Raw genomic sequence first — 15,034 nt, forward strand, 5'->3', positions numbered from 1 at the left:
CTACCACAGCACAAGTTGGTGCATTTCCTACCAAACTACACTAGTGAGTGCAACTAGGTTCTTATAAATGGAGTACCCTAATGGTTAGAGTACTGGACAGAGAACCAGGGTTCAAATCCCACTGCATCTCTTTGTCATTTGGGTGAATTACGTAATCTCAGGTACAAACTCATAAGACTATAAACCCCCTGGAAAGAGGGAAATACCTATGAAACTTGCTTTAACTACTGAGAAAGGTGCGAGCTAAATCCAAATCCAGTCTGGTTTTCATATGTCAAATAGATAGATCTACTGCACGTACAAACTGGAGATGGTGCATTCAAATCTCTCTCATACATAGTCATTGAAGGAATCCTTAAAACCAAGTAGCAGGGTGTGCCCCGAGGACTAGGCCAAGAACCACTGGTGTAGCGATTATGCAGACTGCTATTTATGAAATTCTTCACCATTCACAGAAGACTAGGAGCTTCATAGGGGAGAGTGTGTCACAGTGGTTAAAGCTACAGCCTCAGCACCCTGGGGTTGTGTGTTCAAACCCATGCTACTCCTTGTGACCCTGGGCAAGTCACTTAATCCCCCCCATTGCCCCAGGTACATTAGATAGATTGTGAGCCTGCCGGGACAGACAGGGAAAAAAAATGCTCGAGTACCTGAATAAACTCATGTAAACCGTTCTGAGCTCTCCTGGGAGAATGGTATAGAAAGTTGAATAAATAAATAAAATTCAAGAAACTGGTTATGGTTTATTTTATATACCATCTTTCATGGAAAACTTAACAAGGCAGTTTACAAGAACATATAAAAAAATCAAAAGAAGGGGGAAAGGAACGCCATTTCATATAGCCAAAACCAGAGAAGGGGAGGCCTGTGCTCTTGGCTCGCCACACCCATGATCAAATCCCATCAAAAGCCTTATGAAAAATAATGTTTTTAGGGCTCCCTTCAATTTTGGTTCTATGTGTAGTGTAGTATAGCTATAAAAATGCACTACTATGAGTAGATTTTTTTTTAAAAAACGCAGAACAGGGAGAAGGTAAATGTAATCATCTATTGCACAAAAAGCATAATTTATTTATTTTATTGGGATTTATTAACCGCTTTTACAAAGAGATTCACCCAAGATATTATGCAGCAAGTATAATTCAACATAAAAACTTACAATTTTGTTAACAGTATAACAATAGTACAAAGTTCAAATATAAACATAAATACAATGAATGAGGTAAAGTCAAAAATCAGTAAACTGAAACTTAATAATAGGACTACCGTGGAACAGTTTCAAAAATATACTTATTAACATGCACTGAAATTCAAATGAGAGAGATATACTGTAATACATACTAAAAGGGAGACATAATACTAGACAAAATATGAAATGTAATCAGGAAGGCTAAATAAGATGGAGAATCAGGGTAAAGGATTTTATGAGGCAATTGTAAGGTAACCAGTGATGATTTTTCATTAAGGGACAAAACATGATCATATCTTTTAGCATGAAAAAAATTCATATTGTGTTTTATACTGACTGAAGATGTTTGATAAGATACTATGGAAGTCCAGCATAAGAGATGTTACAATAATGAAGATGCAATGCTATAAAAAAATGAGGGTGAATCAAAAATTAAAGTCAATTGTTAATTTACGCAATAACCAGAACAGAGCTAGCAACATGCAACATATGTACTTGTACGTTGCCTTTTGGATAGTTTGTCCACGCATAGTGCAACGTTCAGCCTTTAGTCGTATGGCAGCCAAGAGGTCAGAAACATCAATGCTCTATTGAAAGATTGCACCATCGAAGAACAACGTGCAGTAGTACGCTTTCTTTGGACAGAGGAAGTGAAACCTGTGGAAATTCACCGTTGGATATTGACTCAATATGGACATAGCACCATGACTCAACAAAAGGTTTATGAGTGGGAAAAAAGTTTAAAGCGGGAAGAACAGGTGTACATGACGAAGGTCGTTCTGGTCGCCCATCAACATCACACACACAAGAGCACATTGACAGGATGGATGTCTTGATTAGAAAAGACCGACGGATAATGGTGTCTCAATTGGCTGCAAATTTGGATATCAGCTTTGGATCTGCATTTGCCATAATGCATGATGACCTGGGATACAGGAAAAGTCTGTGCATGATGGGTTCCCAAACAGCTTACTGATCTGCACAAGCAACAGCGTGTGGAAGTTGTGACCCAGTTCCCGAGACGGTATAGGGGGGCTAGGGATTGGGACTTATATACTGCCTTATCCTAGGACAAGCAGGCATCATATTCTCACATATGGGCGACATCATCCACAGAGCTCGGTACGGACGGTATGAAAAGTGAACTGTCACTTTTAAATGTTAAGAAACTTTGCGATTGCCTGCACCACACACGTGCGAGTGCCTTCCTGCCCGATGTAGGCTCGCGGTACCCAAGTTCTTCATTCTCTGCGGAGCGAAGAAATTATGTTCTAGACTTAATCTGGTACGTGTGCCTTCGACCTGCTTTTCTTCTCAGCTTTTAGCCATTAACCTTGTTCTTTTAATGAGTGTTTCTTGTTCTGTTTGTTTAAAAAAAAAGAAGATTTTATTATTTTTTTCTCTCACAATGGGCTCCGGCCCCTTCGGGGTTTTTTTTCGATTGTCGTGCAAGCACTTTAGTGAGTTTTTAGCCTTTCGTTTTCTTTTCCTTTCAATTAAGCTAAAAACATTTAATTTAATTTTGCTGATGCTATATTCCCATCCATGTCAAAATCGTTTATGGGTTTTAAAACGTGCTATTGGTGCCAGTGGCCTATATCTCTTATTGACCCGCATAGCTGGTGTTTGCAGTACTTAGGCCTTGAACATCGTGTGGACTCTTTCCTGTGCTGTTCTACCCTGCAGAAGCATTTATTAAAAGCTCATTGCATCCAGCAGGAAAAACTCTTTGGTTTGGTGATGGACACCGGCAAACATTCCGAGCCAGCGGTACCAGCAGTAACAGCATTGACAATGGAATCAGATGTCATTCTGGCATTCGGAAAGGCAGCTAAGAAGCCATCCTTTTCCCAGCCAACATAGCAGGCCTCATCAGCATCAAGTCCCTTGATGCAGGCTAAGAAGCAATGTCATCGCTCTCCATTTCTGCAGGTGTTGGTTCCTCGCCGAGGTCACCCACCCCTAGACACCCTGCTGCACAGACAGTACCACCTTTTGAGCCAAGGTTACCGGTTTAACTCTTTAAAGATCAACTTAATGAGTTATTTCAGAGGGAACTTAGTCACATGTTTAAGCTGCATGTAGTACAGCTGTTACCAGCGACTCCCTTGGTACCGGTCCAGTCTTAGCATAGCTCTTCGAGGCCACAGGATACCGAAGTAAGAACTCTATTGAGGCATCAATCTCCTAGTAGACAACGACGCCCACCATCTTAACATCAATCTTTAGCTTCAGCTTTGCATCGATGATCTCCATCGAAGCACCGTCATTCTGCATCGGGATCCCGATGTTCTTCTTTGATGCATCAATGGTCTTCATCGACTAGGCATTCTGGTTCTAGACACTATCACTCAGCATCACTTCGGTCCCATGTTTCTAGAGCTAAGAGACCTTTGCATCCTCCTCTTCATCGAATCGGTTCTGGAGACATCAGGGAACGTTATCTCGACATTCTCATCACTCTACTTCTCACAGAGAGTCACCCGAGGTACCAGTGGAAAAGTCTGATCTTTCCTGTCTTGCTGATTCTGTGAGGCCACTCTTCTGCACCTGAATCTTATGGCATACCATCGGATCCATCACCTCTTCCACCAAGACAGAGATCTCCTCCAGAAGGGCTGTCCTTTATTAAGTACATCAGACAACTGAGTAAAGAGCTACCTGTAAAGCTGGAAGCTGACACTGAGCCTAGGGCAGAAGTTTTAGATGCCTTAGATCAGAGGTAGGCAATTCTGGTCCTCGAGAGCCACAGGCAGGTCAGGTTTTCAGGATATCCACAATGAATACCTGAAAACCTGACCTGCCTGTGGCTCTTGAGGACCGGAATTGCCTATCCCTGCTTTAGATTATGATAAACCACCTAAGGAGCTTCTAAAATTGCCCTTACATAATTTGCTCAAGGGAGCCCTTTTTCGAAATTGGGAAAATCCTCTTTCAGTCACGGCAGCCCCAAGAAAGATTGATTCTCTAAGTAGAATAATTTCCTGTTGGTTGATAAACTGCTGCTACAAACACCAATCCCTGCTGGTAGAGTCCACAATCAAAAAATCATCCAGTACGGTACTAGAGTTTATGCATCTGCTCCACCTGGACATGAGGATCACAAAATGGACAAATTTGGATACCACATCTATCAAAATTCAATGTTGGCCAATATGATATTGAATTATTACATTACATTAGTGATTTCTATTCCGCCTTTACCTTGCGGTTCAAGGCGGATTACATAAGAATTGTTATGATATTAAGAAGCACATATTGATAAGATATTAAGAAGTACTTAAGGAATAGTTTGAACATTTTCTAATTTGCTAAAGGAGTAGTTGGTAAGGCAGAAGGAGTTCGGAACATTATTGGTTGTGTAATATTGGTTTTATGTATTTTTTGAAGAGTAGGGTTTTTGTTTATTTTTTGAAGGTTTTGTAGTCTGTGGTCGAAGTCAGCAGATTGATGAATTGTCGGTCCAGTTTCACTGCTCTGGTGGCCAGTAGGTTGTCATACATTTTTCTTTGTTTGACATTTTTGGTTGGCAGGTGTGTGAATATTGTGTGGGTTCTCCTGTGTCTGTTTGAGGTGGAATGAGTTAGTCGATTGTTCAAGTAGGTAAGGCTGTTTCCGTTTATAGCTTTATAATTTTTATATGTCTTTTTACCTAAAACATCTGGTTAAAGGTAGCTAATTTTGAGAAATACCTCCCTCCAGAACATCTAGAGCAGTGGTATTCAACCCAGTTCTCAGAGGCCACCTGGCTAGTCGGGTTTTCAGGATATCCACAATGAATATGGATGACAGAGATTTTGATAACCTGACTGGCCAGGTGGTCACTGAGGACTGAGTTGAATACCACTGATCTAGAGGAATTTCAATAGATAACTCACAGCCTTCTCCAAACTAGAAAGTATGGTCAGCTTTTGATGCTTTTGAAATGGCATCTCGAGAATCCACGGTGTCCGTAGCTATGAGGCATCTGGCTTGGCTACAAGTTTCAGACATGGACATTAATTTGCAAGATTGTTTAGCCAACATCCCTTGTCTTGGAGAAGAGCTTTTTGGGAATGAGATAGAGTTGGCTACCCAGAAGCTCACTCAACATGAGCAAAGTTGGAGCTCTTTGAATAGGCCCAAGAGCAAGTCTCAGCCATTTAAGTCGACCACAAGACCTGCTGCTTATCCTTATAAGAGGTAATATCCTCCAACGTCTTCTTCATCTAAACTACCTCAGAAGAGGCAAAAACAGTAGCACCCTCAAAAATCTCAGTTGTCTGCTCCTCAGAAGCCAGCACAGTCTTTTTGATGTGCTTTTAGGGAGCACAATCTAATCAAAACATCTGATGGAAGGTCCCAAAAAGTTTTCAAAATAAATTCTATTGTTTCATTTTCTCATTTTCTTACGCACCTCAGTGGTACCGTCTGCATGCCACTAGAACTAACTGTAAAACTGATCACGTGATTTATATGATCATGTGTCCTTGCCCAAAAATATACATAGGGCGTACCAGTCGTCCCATACATATTCGACTCAATGAACACAAGTCACGTGTTAACACTGGAGTCGAGTCGGCACCATTGGTTCGCCATTGGTCTTTAATGAAGCATAAAATCATCGATCTCAAATGGCACATTATTGATACAGTTCATGTCGGGTGGGAGGGAGGAAATTATGAACATAATTTAAACATCAAGGAATTGCGATGGATGTTTAAGCTTAATACCATGCATCCCCATGGCTTAAATTTAATCAGCGATTGGCTCACAGCGAGTATATGACTTTGTCAATAGACAGGTGGGGCGTCAAAATTAAAGGGTTGGATGAGTGATACACATTGGCTAGTTTTGAGTCACATGATTTAGAATTCTAAGTTAATAGCCTCCATTTTGCCGGTGAGTTTTCACTTCCGGCTCACTAACTATGGATTTAGCATTCTGCTAAGATAACATACTGCTCTGGTAAGCTTTGTAGTAATTTATATAAAAAAATTTTTGCTGGATTCAATAATCTGAAGCTAATATAATGCTTTGCTCTTTACAGTGTTCTCCTTCCCCGACCCTGATGAAATAATGAAACGCGTCGGTGGGGATTGAGCCAGACCCAGTTTATTTTATGAAAAAGCTAAGTAATAGATATATTTGCTACTATTATATTAAGCACAAGCACTTTATAACTTGAAAAAAAAGAAAATAACATATTATGAAAAAAACGCATAATATAAAGATTCCTATGAGGACAGCTACCATACGTTAAAATCGTGTGGCATTCTGAGGAACTCATGCGTTACGGCTTGTTTAAAGCTCATCACTTTGGTGGCTAGTTTAAGTTAAAGTTTTGTTAATTGATACGATAATTTGTGCACTAGTTTGTTTTTGTGTACTAGACTTTTAGAACATGCAGAGCACTGGCACCCCTAATCATCATCGGTCCCTTGTAATTCAATTTTTTCATTAATAATTTATAAATAGTTTAAGTTTTAAATATATCGGTACTTATCTTATGCTATGCGGGTGGGGGTAAGCACTCCGACGTAGGCTACGTTTCGCCCCGTAAGACTGTGTCAAGAAAATCTCCCTTAAATCAAACTGCTCATGCTCCCCGCGTTAGAAATTCATAAGAACATAAGAACATAAGAAGTTGCCTCTGCTGAGTCAGACCAGAGGTCCATCGCGCCCAGCAGTCCGCACCCGCGGCGGCCCATCAGGCCCATGACCTGTACGGTGATCATCTGAACCCTTAAATCCCCTTGGTCTCTATCTAAACTCTCTCTATATCCCATCTCTACCTCTATCTGTATCCCTCAATACCCCTATCTTTCAGGAATTTATCTAATCCTTCTTTAAAACCCTGGAGTGTACTCTGTCCTATCACAGCCTCTGGCAGTGTGTTCCATGTGTCCACCACCCTCTGAGTGAAAAAGAACTTCCTAGCATTGGTTCTAAACCTGTCCCCTTTTAGCTTCTCCGAGTGCCCCCTTGTACTTGTGGGCCCCATTAGTCTGAAGAATCTATTTCTGTCTACCTTCTCGATACCTCTCATGATCTTGAAAGTCACTATCATGTCTCCTCTGAGTCTCCGCTTTTCCAGGGAGAAGAGCCCCAGCCTTTCTAACCTGTCTGCATATGAAAGGTTTTCCATGCCTTTTATCATTTTCGTCGCTCTTCTCTGGACCCTCTCAAGCATCGCCATGTCCTTCTTGAGGTACGGCGACCAATACTGGACACAGTACTCCAGGTGCGGGCGCACCATCGCTCGATACAGCGGCATGATGACTTCCTTTGTCCTGGTTGTGATACCCTTCTTAATAATACCCAACATTCTATTTGCTTTCTTTGAGGCCGCTGCACATTGTGCCGTTGATTTCATTGTTGTATCCACTAGCACACCCAAGTCCTTCTCAAGGTTGCTTTCCCCTAGCACCGATCCCCCCATTTTGTAACTGAACATCGGGTTCTTTTTTCCTATATGCATGACCTTGCATTTCTCTGTATTAAATCTCATTTGCCATTTGTTTGCCCACTCTTCCAGTTTGTTTAGGTCCCTTTGTAGGTCTTCGCATTCCTCCGCGGTCCTAACCCTGCTGCAGAGTTTGGTGTCATCTGCAAATTTTATGACCTCACACTTCGTCCCCGTTTCCAGGTCGTTTATAAACACATTGAACAGCAGCGGTCCGAGCACAGACCCCTGTGGAACACCGCTCGTGACACTCCGCCAGCCTGAGTATTGTCCCTTCACCCCAACCCTTTGTTTTCTGCCTGCCAACCAGTGTTTAATCCATCTGTATATATCCCCTTCCACCCCGTGGTTTTGCAGTTTCCTAAGTAGTCGCTCATGGGGCACCTTGTCAAAGGCTTTCTGGAAGTCGAGGTAAATGATGTCTATGGGTTCCCCTTTGTCCAACTCTCTGTTTATACCTTCAAAGAAGTGCAGTAAGTTTGTTTGGCACGACCTTCCCCTGCAAAAGCCATGTTGGCTCTCTTTCAGTTGTCCGTTTGTTTCCATGTGCTCACAGATGCTGTCCTTTATCAGTGCTTCCATCATCTTGCCTGGAACTGAAGTCAAGCTCACCGGCCTGTAGTTTCCGGGGTCACCCCTTGATCCCTTTTTAAAAATAGGTGTGACGTTAGCTATTTTCCAGTCCTCTGGGATCTGCCCCGTTTTCAAGGATAGACAGGAAACATGGCCGCGGTGTTCACACTTTTAAATAACCTAACTCCCTTTAGAACGTGATGACCTCGATCTAGGGAGCACAGCCATGTTACCACCCACTCATCCTCTTCCTATTGGAGACCGTCTACAGTACTATCATCAGCACTGGGCTCTCATTACAACGCATGCTTGGGTCCTAAAAGTCATCTCGGAGGATTATTCACTTCATTTTGAGATGCAGCCTCCAAATTATCCTCCAAGACAGTTTTCTTTTACATCACAACAGACTTCCCTTCTTCTTCTTCTTCAGGAAATGAAAGCTCTGCTTCAGCTAAGTACCATAGAGGTAGTTCCCCTTTCTCAGAAAAATCAGGGGTTCTACTCCAGGTATTTCCTAATCCCAAATAAGGCAGGAGGTCTGCATCCAATCCTCGACCTCTGCAATTTGAACAAATATCTGGTCACAGACAAGTTTTGCATGCTATCTTTAGGGACTCTGTATCCTCTGCTAGAGCAAAACGAATGGCTATGCTCTCTAGACCTCAAAGAGGCTTACACTGACATACCCATACATCCTGCTCACAGAAAATTTCTAAGATTTCGTGTGACTCATCAACATTTTCAGTACAAAGTTCTACTGTTTGGCCTGGCATTTTCTCCAAGAGTATTCACTAAGTGCCTGGTGGCCGTAGTAGCAGCTCTGCGTACTCACGGTCTGCAAATATTTCCATATCTAGACGACTGGTTAATAAAAGCAGCCTCATCTCAAGAAGCACTGTCAGCAACAAAGCTGACGATAACTTTTCTTCAGCAGTTAGGGTTCCAAAGTCAACTTTCCAAAGTCTCAACGTCAACCCTCCCAAAGTCTACAGTTCATAGCAGCCATTTTCGACATCATTCAGTTGCAAGCATTTCTACCTCTTCAAAGACAAGACATTTTGATTCACCTGTGCCAGGTTTCTCTTCCGCAAACCATTACATTCAGACATATGATGACTCTTTTGGATCAAATGGCATCCACTGTCCATATTACTCCTTTTGCAAGACCACCTCAAACCAGCTCAGTGGACCCTAGCCTGTCAATGGTCTCAGGCTTTCAACCCTTTGTCTCAGAAGGTTGCAGTCACCTCAGATTTTCGTCAGTCTCTCCAGTGGTGGATAGAACCGACCAATCTTTCCAGAGGCCTTACACTCTCTCCACATCACAAGGTGCTCACCAAAGACACTTCCATGTTTGCATGGGGAGCTCACCTAGACAGTCTTCACACACCCGGTCGTTGATCAGTTCAAGAAAAAAACATTCCACATCAACCTGTTGGAGCCCATAGTGATTTGCTATGCTCTTCAAACTTTTCAGAGCGACCTATCCAATCAAGTCCTCCTGGCTTGCACAGATAATCAAGAAATGATGTATTACTTCAACAAGCAAGGGGGAACATGATCTCTCCTTCTTTGTCAAGAATCCGAATACATTTGGAACTGGGTGATTGCTCAAAACATTTTTCTCAAAGCTGTGTAAGTGCAAGGATCTCAGAACACTCTAGCTAACAAAATGCCTGCCACTCTATTTCACTATCAAGGCCTCCAGGATGCAAGGTGTGTAGTTTAAAAATAAGCCTTTGCCTTATTCACATCATGCTTTTTCCCATCTATTATTTCCATCTATTACCTATTATTAAAAAACATTGGAGCATCATGCAATATCATCCTGTGTTTCAGAATATCCTGAGATTTGCATTTTCAAAAGGACTAAATCTTAAACAACAGTTGGTTAAATCACAGTTTGTTGCACCATCACAAAGTCCCCCCAGAATAACTGGTCATTTACCATGTGGACATTGTAAACTCTGTCAGTATAGTAGACTGATAGTTTTATTCACATTGCCAGAGTGAGCTATAATTAATGCCAACAATAGATCCTCAAATTGTGACACCCAAGGGGTAGTTTACATCATACAATGCCCTTGTTCCCTACATTACATTGGCCAAACCTCTAGGAGCATAAAGTTGCATATATCAGAACATTTGAGCAAGATCCGCATGGGCAAACAGGATGCCCCATTGGTTAAACATCGGATTGAAAAAAAAATACAGTAAATGATATATGCTTCTCTATTTTAGATATACCAGATTTGCCCAGAGGAGGAACTTGTCACATGTCCTCTGGTGTTATGAACAAAGGCTTATTTTTAAACTACACACCTTGCATTCTGGAGGCCTTAATAATGAAATAGAGTGGCAGGCATTTTTCTTAATCTATCCACATGCTCTATTTTTATGACACAGTTTGGTTGCTCCACTATGTTTAAAAAAATTTTCCCCCCTGGTTTTGAATTGTACCCTGCACTTCCGTAGTACATTCTGACTGGATACAGCTGATATGAAGTCATCACACGTTTCAATGTGATGGCATCCATTTGGGCTTAAACTCTCAGTCGGCTTCTCTTGTTCGTCATTTTACATTGAGCAAGGAGTAGCACGTTTGGACAACTTGACCGATAGCTTCCTACAATGAGCCAAAATATGTTTAAAGGAGTGTTTGCTCTGTTTAGAATGCACAAGCGATTGGGGGGTTGGGAGGGGGGAGGGGGAGGGTACCTAAGATTCTTGCACTTGTTACAGGTTTTTGTATTGGGGATGAGTGGGAGGAGGGAGGCGGAGTGGCAAGGGTCCCGGAGGGCCATTCTGCCAACTCTGGCCACGCTGGCCATGAGTCGATTTGAGGGGGGGGGGGGTTGTTTCTGTACTTATCTCTAATGTTTCCTTGCATTGTGTTATATACGATGCATCACTGTTTGTATTCTGAACCTTTTGTGTTCCGTTGTTCTGTTTGCACTCTTGATAGCATCAATAAAAATTATTTGAACCTAGAATGCACAAGCATGTTTTTGAGGATATTTACTTTTTCTTTTTTTTATCACAGCAGATTTGAAAACCCTTTTGAAGCCCTCCATCACTCCATTATATTGAGAGCCTTAAAGTTTCTTTTCTCTATTGGTTCCTTGAGACAGATTTTCAAAACGTGGTCCACGTCGGGACTCTCATAACCCTGAGAGCTAAGTTTATTTTTTGGTTTAAATCCATTTTGTATGTTATAAAAGGCACATGCACTATATTTATGAAAAGTTTTTGAGAATTCCATTAATATTTTCTCATACACAATGACTGGATGGTGGGTCTGGCTATAGGGACTTTGGTCTTTGGCAAGATTACACATTTCTGAGTGTATGTATAACATCTTTATTGGTATTGAGTATTCACAATGAAATTTTCTTTTAGAGATCATTATATCTGTGCTTGATACGTTTTTCTGATCTCTATACATTCACAGTAGAGAACCAATGCAAATACTGCTATTACCCAGCACTACACTTCTGCATATAAGCCCAAACAGTTAGAAGCCCTTCTAACTGTTTGGGCTTATATGCAGAAGTGTAGTGCTGGGTAATAGCAGTATTTGCATTGGTTCTCTACTATATATTTATATATACTGCTGGGGTATTGTGTTGTAGTGTATACTCTATACATTCACAACACCAAATTGCTTTGGTATATTTCCCTATTCTATGCTTTTGACTGAAACAGTAAGACAACCATAGAAACATCAGGAGAGGAAGGAATTAGTAATTACAATGAAACAAACAGACAAAAAAGGTTGGGGAGAGGGAAGGAATGAACGATGTGGTTAGGGATGAAAAAAAAAAATATTGAGTTCTTTCTGTATAACTTTGCAAAGGTATGAAGAACGGACCATGTGGCTGCTATGCAAATTTCATCAGGCGGCACTGCCCTGGACTCTGCCCAAGAAGAAACCACACTTCTGGAAGAGTGAGCTTTCAATGCGATTGGCAGTTATTTACCACAGCCAATGTACACCAAGGAGAACGCCTTGTGAATTCTTCGGGTGATAGAAGCCTTAGAGACTGGTCTTCCCCAACTATTAAAGCTGGATAAGACAAACAGATAGTCTGAGAGTCTAAAATTATTTGTCACCTCAAGATAGTGAAGAAGCACCCTCCGCACTTCCAGCAACTTCAAAACCTTGTACTGTTTCTTTTCGTCCGAGGGCTGAAATGCAGGTAACCTCACTTCTTGATTGATATGGAATGACAAAACCACCTTCGGCAGAAAGGAAGGCACGGTGTGCAAAGTCACACTTGCTTTCATGAATCTGAGAAAAGGCTCTCTACTGATAATGCTTGCAGCTTGGACACCATCCTAGCCGAAGTGATTGCAACCAAAAATACTGTCTTCAGTCAGATTCACGATAGAGTTTCTGATAAAGGTTCATATAGAGCCTTAGTAAAGGCCCATAATACGATATTAAGATTCCATGTTGAAAACAGCTGCCTCACTGGAGGGCAAAGCCTCAGTGCTCCCTTCAGGAACCTGGAAACATCTGGATGAGAGGATATAGATGCTTGATCTACTCTGCCCAAGAAACATAAAAGACTAGCTACCTGAACTTTAAGAGATCCAAATGCAAAGCTCTTCTCCAATCCTTCATGCAGGAATGAGAGAACCTCAGGAATGGAAGTCTGGAAAGGATCCAACTGTTTATCCTTGCATCAATGCTGAAAAATTTTCCATGCTTTGGCATAGGCCACCATTGTCTCTGGCTTTCTAGAACTGAGGAGAGTCAATATCACCATTTCCAAATATCCTTTCTGCATTAAGGTTGCACGCTCAATAGCCACTCCATAAGACCAAAGCATTCCGGATTATCTAACACTATGGGCCCCTATGACAGAATGCTGTGATACAGCAGAAGTCTGAGGCAGCTGTCCCATTGCAAGTGGCCCGGATCCATGTACCATGGGCAACGCAGCCAATCTGGGGCTAATCTGTGAATGACTCGGCCTATCATCGGCTACAGTGGAAATACACATAGCAGTTCTCTTGCTGGTCAAGGTTGCACGAGAGCATCTATTTCAATGCTTCTTGACTCTAATCTTTGAGAAACTGGTGCGGCTTTTTTATTGTCCACCAACACCATGAGATCAAACATCGGGTGCTCCTAGCATCTCACAATACAGGCTTAGACATTGTCCACACCTGCTTCGTGTGCCACTTATAACCTGCAAGTGGACTTCCACTACCAAAATAACAATTGGGCTTCCAGCTTCACAAAAAAACTCCTGGTCCCCCCCTAACTGCTGACATATGCCTGCGCTGTAGCATTGTCTGAGAATGCTCCAACTGCTTTGCCTTTCAGCCATGTCTGGAAAAAGTATAGAGCTAACCAAATGGCTCTCAACTCCAGTCTTCTGATGGATCGTGTTTTCTACAATGGCAGCCATGAGCCTTGCACAGGGTGACACTTGCAAGGCCTACTACAGCCATAGAGAATGGCATACAACATCAGTACCATCCATGACTCTATGTGGAGAGGAAGGCCTCTGGATAACGACTGCGGATGCAGCCACCATTTTAAGCTCTGTTGTGCCTCCGTTGTCCAGGCTAACTCCTTCTGGAGTGAGTCTGACTGATGAGACCAACATGCCAGCAGTGAGCTCTGTAGGGGGCACAGGTGTGCTCTTCCCCGAGGAATCACCTCTCTGGTACCACCATGCACCCCAGAACTTGCAAATAATACCAAGCCTTAGGAATCAGCTTTGCCAAGATGTCTAGTATCTGGTGTCTGAGCTTCAGTTTGCATTGCTCTGAAAGAAACACTTGGCCCTCTGCCATGCTGAACAGGATTCCCAGATACTCCAGACACCAAGTGGGTTCTAGGTGGCTCTTTCTGAAATTGATAATCCATCCGAGATCCTGTAAGAGCTGGGCTACCTGAGCAATCATCTGGTGGCTGTCCAGCAAGGATGGTGCTCTGATCAGCCAATTGTCCAAGTAAGGATGAACCTGGATTCCTGCCCTGCACAGGTGGGCTGCTGCCACCACCATTACTTTGGTGAAGATGTGCAGCACAATGTCCAACCCAAAAGGCAGCATCGAGAACATTAGCGCATCTCATAACATCATGCACAATTATCCTTCATGTTCTTTCCCTTCCCACTATATCATTTCTTCTAATATTATGTAACTTTTCCCCTCCTTCCCATTCATCCTCACGGTCATGTTTGTCTGTATATGTTTAATATGTTTTCCCCAATATTCTTTAATACACTAATAACTAGTTCTTATTCTCCTATTTTAAATTTTTTTTTATTGTTAACCGGTCAGATATTTACTTTATGATCGGGATATGAAAAACTAATAAACTTGAAACTTCTCTAACAAATGAAATCTGAGATATTTTCTGTGATCTAGGAATATGCAAGTAAGCCTCTGTCAGATCCAGTGAGGCTAAAAATTTGCCCAGAGCCACTGAAGCAATGTTTCCATCTGGAATCTGGGAACTTTCAATGCCACCTTGAGATCTAGGATTGGTCTCCAATCATCTGAATCTTTCTTGGGCACAATGAAGTATAAAGAGTATCTCCCTGAGACGGAGTCTATGTCTGGCACTGGCTCTATGGCTCCAATTTATAACAGCCTTTGCACTGACTCTGACCTTGGCAGCCTTGCCACTGGAGAGTGAAGAGATCCTGGAGTGGGCAATATAATTCAAGCTTGCAGTCCCCGTAAATTATGCCCAGCACCCACTGGTCTGTAGAAATCTGCTCCCAAGTCTCCCAGAACTCTGAAAGTCTCCCTTCTATGCAGGGGAGCTTGGAGACCAACCTAGCACCACTGGGACTTCTTAG

At 42.2% G+C, this 15,034-nt stretch overlaps 1 protein-coding gene across 2 annotated transcripts in view; it reads right to left on the reverse strand.

Moving 5' to 3' along the window:
* LOC117345595 (zinc finger protein 91-like) overlaps positions 1-15,034 on the reverse strand; it is a 39,772-nt gene that overhangs the window by 6,200 nt on the left and 18,538 nt on the right. The gene's annotated exons all lie outside the window — the stretch shown is intronic.

The sequence above is a fragment of the Geotrypetes seraphini genome, chromosome 11 (assembly GCF_902459505.1).
Source record: "Geotrypetes seraphini chromosome 11, aGeoSer1.1, whole genome shotgun sequence".
Classification (NCBI taxonomy): domain Eukaryota; kingdom Metazoa; phylum Chordata; class Amphibia; order Gymnophiona; family Dermophiidae; genus Geotrypetes; species Geotrypetes seraphini.